This window comes from Sinocyclocheilus rhinocerous, unplaced genomic scaffold (genome assembly GCF_001515625.1).
Source record: "Sinocyclocheilus rhinocerous isolate Xijiao unplaced genomic scaffold, SAMN03320098_v1.1 scaffold1740, whole genome shotgun sequence".
NCBI classification, from domain to species: domain Eukaryota; kingdom Metazoa; phylum Chordata; class Actinopteri; order Cypriniformes; family Cyprinidae; genus Sinocyclocheilus; species Sinocyclocheilus rhinocerous.
In genome coordinates, this window is record NW_015651446.1 from 257,224 (window position 1) to 263,803 (window position 6,580).

At 35.6% G+C, this 6,580-nt stretch overlaps 1 long non-coding RNA gene across 1 annotated transcript; it reads left to right on the plus strand.

Annotated features, from left to right (window-relative positions):
- The first annotated feature begins 788 nt into the window (after nt 1-788).
- Nucleotides 789-2,922, plus strand: LOC107712807 (uncharacterized). Its single transcript, XR_001636830.1, has 3 exons — nt 789-846; nt 2,576-2,743; nt 2,837-2,922. It is a non-coding gene; the product is annotated as an uncharacterized LOC107712807 (long non-coding RNA).
- The last annotated feature ends 3,658 nt before the right edge of the window (nt 2,923-6,580 follow it).

Here is a 6,580-nt window from a genome sequence, read left to right on the forward strand (position 1 = left end):
AGATCCCAGACTCAAGTGGACAGTGTCAAAACAGTTACATCAAGGTAAACAGATGACCATTTAAAAAGAAACCTTCCCTGATGTTGTTTTTTTTGGGATCTGGTAATAAATTTTCCATATTCTGTCTATATTTACCTGACAGGTGTGGTCAGACAACGTACAGAATGATAAGAATCTCTTGGCCACTGGTTGTGGCACTACAGCCCCTGCTGCTGTCATTGCACCCCGAAATATTATTACGGCTAGTTTCCAGTCCTCAGATACACCTGGCAAAGGCTTCTCTGCTGCATTCTACACTAGTATGTATTATAAGGGTGTATGACAGGTTTTCTTCCCCTGACAAATAATTCAAATAATGCAATGGATCTATTTCACATCATCTTTTAGGTTGTGGGGCCAATTTCACAGCCTCAACTGGCCGTGTCGTATCTCCAAACTACCCAGACCACTACCCGGGAGGCTCCAACTGTAATTACATTATTGATGCTGGAGATCAGACCATGGTTGTGCTTACTTTTAAAACTTTCCAGTTAGAGGGTATGCACTACATCAAAAATCCCTAATTTTTTTATACATCTTGACATAAGAAATCTAAAAATAATTTAGAGGATAACAGCAGTTCTGTAAGGTGAATAATCATGCCTTTCCATCTTCTCTAGCACACTCCACATGTGTCTATGATGGTGTAAAGATCTATAGTGGCATCACCCCCAGTGGTGTTCCCTTGGCTACTCTTTGTGGAAATACCATACCAATACTTCACCACATTTGGACCAATGCTCATCAACTTCTACTCTGATTCTATCATCCATGACAATGGCTTCCTGGCAGAATACAGAACCAAACGTAAGCCTCAACCACAAAACAAACTGTACATTTAATGCAATACTGTTTGGTTCTCTATATACTGTACTGACAATCAATGCAAAAAATGACAATCAGTAGAATACAATAATAATTAATTAATTTGAACACTGATACAGGATATGGCTTAGATGGAGGTGTGTGCTAGAGTAAATTTGGGTTGTTTATCGTGGCAGTAATGTAGATCTAATTCACTGAGCCCACAAATGTGGAATGAGCAGAATGACTGGAATGAGAGGACGCTGCACTTTTCAAACAATATGAGGGGATTTGGGAGCATATGCAAATATGCAAGAGAATTCCAATGCAGATTCCACTGTTACTTCCACAAACAAACTCATTCACTGTAAATGGTGCACAATAGAAATGCACAGTCAAGTGCTCTTTGACTTGGTGCTGTATGGGAATCATCTGATTCAAAAGACTGTAACTGTCATGTTGCTCACAGATCAAGATGTGTGATACTTTGACCTTGTTCCTTTATGGTTCTCATTTTGGAATAGTGTGAAGAATGTGTGGATGATTTCATAGTGAATCACAAAGACAAAGATCTCATTGAGCACTGAACAAAGTGTTCAGGGGTCATAAAAGGTGTTCTTTGTAACAGCTTTGTGCTTAAAAGCGTCTGATGCACCAGTCACTCCAGGATGACCAGGCTCTTGAAGGAGAAGTTGTAAACACTTTTGTAGCTCGTCTTTGGGGGTGTTGAGTGAACCGCCCCATCCTACAACCACCACTGTTGTTCTTTGAGAACAACACAACTCATTCAGACCTCAGAGTCTGTTCCCTCATCCTGACAGAAGTCTTTATTGGCTAGTGCTGTGAAAGAGCCAATAAAGTACCCCTAATTCTTTTGTTGTGTCCTACAATTTATATGCAAATAAACGTAGTATTTTTGTGGCTGGTTAGAATTTACATTAACAGTTATATACATTTAATTCATTTATTGAATGAAATTTGACAATACATTATTGAATTTACATTAATTCATTTTTATTTAAAACTATATAATATTAACGTTATTATTATAAAATTAACTTCATTTTAATTGTAATCTAAATTTTATTAACTTCAATTTATGTTTGTAAATATAATAAAATATTAATATTATATTATATGTAATAGTATATTATTTTTTTACTTATATTAATATTAACTTTTATTTATTTTTGTGAATGTAAATCTACATCATATATATAATTCATATTATACATATTTTTAATTATTTATAATATACATCATTGTAAAATTCACTTATATAATATTAACAATTTTATTTACTTTTATAAATTTAAATAAATGCTATTATATAATAATTAAACATTTATTTATTTATATTTATTAGCATAATATTAACTTAAATTTTAGTTTAGTTTTAGTAAATTTTTACCTTTATTCAGACACATGGTATCATGTGGAAGGACGTTCTCAATCAAATAATATTTGACAAAAATGTGTACGCCATGAGAACAAGATGAGTAAACAATTTTAATCTGCTTTTTTATTATTTTAAATAAATCGGCTAATAGTTCATTTGGACAACTTCTAAGAGAAAACTAGGCTTTGAATCTAACAAACAAAGACAAAAACTCACAAATTGTCACTTTTATGGACTCTGCTGCCTCTTGCAGGTGGTTTCTTGAAAGCACTACAGTTGTTATAAATCTCTCTCACTCATTCTCTCCACCTCCTCATCCATCATTTTCTCCAGGTCCTCAGCAGGTCTACCTATCTTCCCCCACTGGAATGTTTGGTTCTCCTGATATTGACATGAATGGCCAGTACGAGCCACGTATGGAATAAAGGCATTAACCTCACATTCACATACTTTGAGCTCGAGGGCCCCACTGGATCCCTCTGCAGATACGATTATGTCAAGGTAAAAGCTGTCACACATAACATAACATAAATTAGAATGCAGCATAATTTCCAACACACTGTATATTTATACTTGCATCTTACCCTTCTGTAGATCTATGATGGTGACCGTGCTAATTATCCACTGGTTGGCACATTCTGTGAAGATGTAGTACCCGCACTAGTGCACTTCATCTCGGATGGCACCGTTCAACGCCGTGGCTTCAATGCCACCTACAGCACAGTGGACAGTAAGATTGAACTTGCATAAATTAGAATGCAGCATAATTTCCAACACACTATATATTTATACTTGCATCTTACCCTTCTGTAGATCTATGATGGCTAATTATCCACTGGTTGGCACATTCTGTGAAGATGTAGTACCCGCACTAGTGCACTTCATCTCGGATGGCACCGTTCAACGCCGTGGCTTCAATGCCACCTACAGCACAGTGGACAGTAAGATTGAACTTTTTGTCCCAATGGCAGGTCATTTCATGTTGAATCAGTCATGCAAAAATGCTTTTTCACACTTTAGGTCTTTGTGGAGGAGCATTCAATGCCACAGCATCATCTCAGACCATCACATCCCCATATTACCCCAACGCCTACCCGCCGTTCACCTCTTGCCGCTGGGTGCTGGATGCTCCTTCTCGGGAGGTGGTGAAAGTGTCTGTTCAGCAGTTTCACCTGGACTCCAGCCAGAGCTGCGCCAGCAATTTCCTGGAGTTTAAGGACTTCCCTGTGGTGAGAGCCAGTCGCCCGAAACACAGCCTCACTAAATAACTAAAACAATCTAGAATCTCTCAGGTCACAATATCAGATCATTTTCTTAGGCTACATCCTCATCTTTTTATTTAGATTTGTCCTTCCGTTCACAATGAGGCAATGAGTTTGTCCACTGAAATAGGAGCTTTTTGAAGATGCTTTCCCAAGTGGATAAATTTCAAAATTCTGTTTATGTGTTGTAGGATGGTATGTGAAAACTACAGTATGTTATGTGTCGGCATGGATGAGCAACTTTTGGAAAACGCTAGTGTGGATGGAGAGCGTTTTGAGACGAAAATGCTGTTTTCAGATACATCTGATTCAATTATGGACATAGGCTTTAACCGTTTCAATCCTAATGATCCCAAGATTACACTGGATTGCAGAACAAAGCACTGTTTACAGAACAGTAAAATCTGTTCAGTATTAAATTAGTTAATTAATACTGCCTATTATGTTTTTCTTTAAATAACAACTAAACATTTCAAACAGTAGTATGCATTATCTCTTGACCTTATTGTATATGTCAGTTGATCTCAAAAAGGTATTTAAAATATTGTAAAAAAAAGTCATATTATTAATACTTGTTTTTTTAATATTATCAATTTTTATATTTACTATTTAATTTTATTTAAAACATAGTTTTCTTTTATCATTGCCATTTATCATACACTAACATTTTCAAGTTTATTGAAGTTTCCTGTCTTCACTTTTATGTTGTATTAAATTGGCAGCACAATGTCTTTACATTTTTTGTTTTGTCTCTCTGGGAGATTATGGACAGGCTCATAAGTTCTGTGGCATAGACTCACATGTGCCAGATTTCAACAGTTATGGCCGCACCATGCACATCACCTTCAAATCAGAAGCCTTCATGACTGGCAACGGATTCAGCCTCACATATCAGGTGGCAGGTGAGTCCTTTCCCTGTGATTACTAGTGTTTTTACTCGTCTCGGTGTGATTATATTGTCAGTGTGTGTATATGTCTGCACGTTATGTATCTGCAGGTTGCAGCAGGGTGTATGAACAGGAATACGGTTATCTTAAGAGCCCAGGCTGGCCTGACATATATCCTCATAATCTTGAATGTAGCATCGTACTGCAGGCCCCTCAGAACACCGCCATCTCTCTGTTCTTCACCAGTTTTGATGTGGAAAATCATCCTTCCTGCAACTATGACTATCTTGAGGCGAGTATAAACATGAAGCATGAAACAAACACAATAGAAATGCCACCAGATCAACAGCAATGTGAAGGAATAAACACGAAAATACCTACAGAATGAAAGAATCCTAAACGTATCATAAGTACATTGGATGACAGGACAAAACACTGTGTACATAACATTAGAATCTGATCAGATTAAAATACTAGCAGACTATATACTACCAACCAACTGTGCAATATACACTAAATACTTTTTTTTTTTTCAGTCTTTTTAAAAAAATTTTTTAAAATCATTAAACAGTAGTAGGCTACATTGTCACTTAAATATGACCCAGTGTTGTTATTAAGTAAAACTATTGCATTTGGACTGCTGAAATAAACTAAAACATTAATTTTAGATGAAAAACTTAAATTTAAAACATATGAAAATTAGAAATGTTGCCTTAGTAAATAACGGAAATAAAATAAGTTAATAAAATTACTAAAATCAATAACTTAAAATACTAAAACTGAAGTAAATATAAAGCTAAATAGATTTTTTTGAAATTTTTAAAATCTATGTTTTATTTAATAAACATTTATATAATATTTAATACATATTTTTAGTTTACATTTTTATTTATAATATTTAAAAATACACACTTGAATTGTAAACCTTAAATCCTTAAAACTTTAAATAAAAATCAAATAAAAATAAAAGCTTATTCAAAATATTAATAAATAGTTTAATAGCATATAAATAATACTAAAATAACATTGACATGACCTAATTACATTCATGTTTAATCCAGCAAGCTGTCCAGTTATTGTCTTAAATACAGTTAAATTAAAAATAATAAACGCTCCCGTTTTATGTAGAAAAATATCCTAGCATTTGTTCAGAAAATCATAGCTGATATTACTTGAGCTTTATTTGTCGCATTGGTAATTAGGTGTCAAGGTGAGTGCATTGCATTATGGGATATAGTACCCAGTGCAGTATGCTCTGTTGCTGCACATTTGGGCAAATGCAGGTAATCCGAATATTTCATACATACAGAAGTCTTGCATGCCTCATACATACTGCAGAAATAATAAAAGTAGTATGGTGTTATACTGCTGTGCTAGTACCTGATTATGATGATGATGATGATGATGATTTCTAATGTTTCTTTCTGCTGATATAGGTCAGAAATGGCAGTACTGCTACATCGCCTCTGTTAGGGAAGCACTGTGGAAGCACACTACCCAATCCTGTCTTCCCGGGCAGCAACCAGCTCTTCCTATATTTCAAGAGTGACTTTACTATAGCTCGTAATGGCTTTGAGATCACCTGGACTTCCTCTCCACAGGGTAAGAACGAAAAGCTTGTTATATTACGATTGCCTCGATCGAATACTGTTGAAAGTTTTATGCGAGTCCTAATTGAATTGTGTGTCCAGGTTGTGGAGGTGTGCTATATGGAGACCACGGCTCTTTCGCCAGTCCAAACTACCCTGGCACTTACGCCAACGGCACTTCCTGTGAGTGGGGAATTAGGGCTCCTAGCGGCCGAGTGGTGACGGTCACATTCAACCAGATCAGCATTGATGATCCAGGAGACTGCGAGAACAACTACTTGAAGCTGTATGACGGACCGGATGCTAATTCACCCGTTGTTGGGCCGTACTGTGGATTGGTATGTGTGAGAAAAAAAAAATGACACTCCTGTTAAGCATCTGTATTCCTATATATTCTACCTATATGACTTAAAACACACATTAAATTGATCAAAAGTGACATTAGATACATTTATAATGTTACAAAAGATTTCTATTTCAAATACTGTTCTTTTGAACTTTCCATTCATCAAAGAATCCTGAAAAAATTTTTCCACAAAAAGCAGCACAGCTGTTTTCAACATTGAATAATAATAAGAAATGTTTCTTGAGCAGCAAATC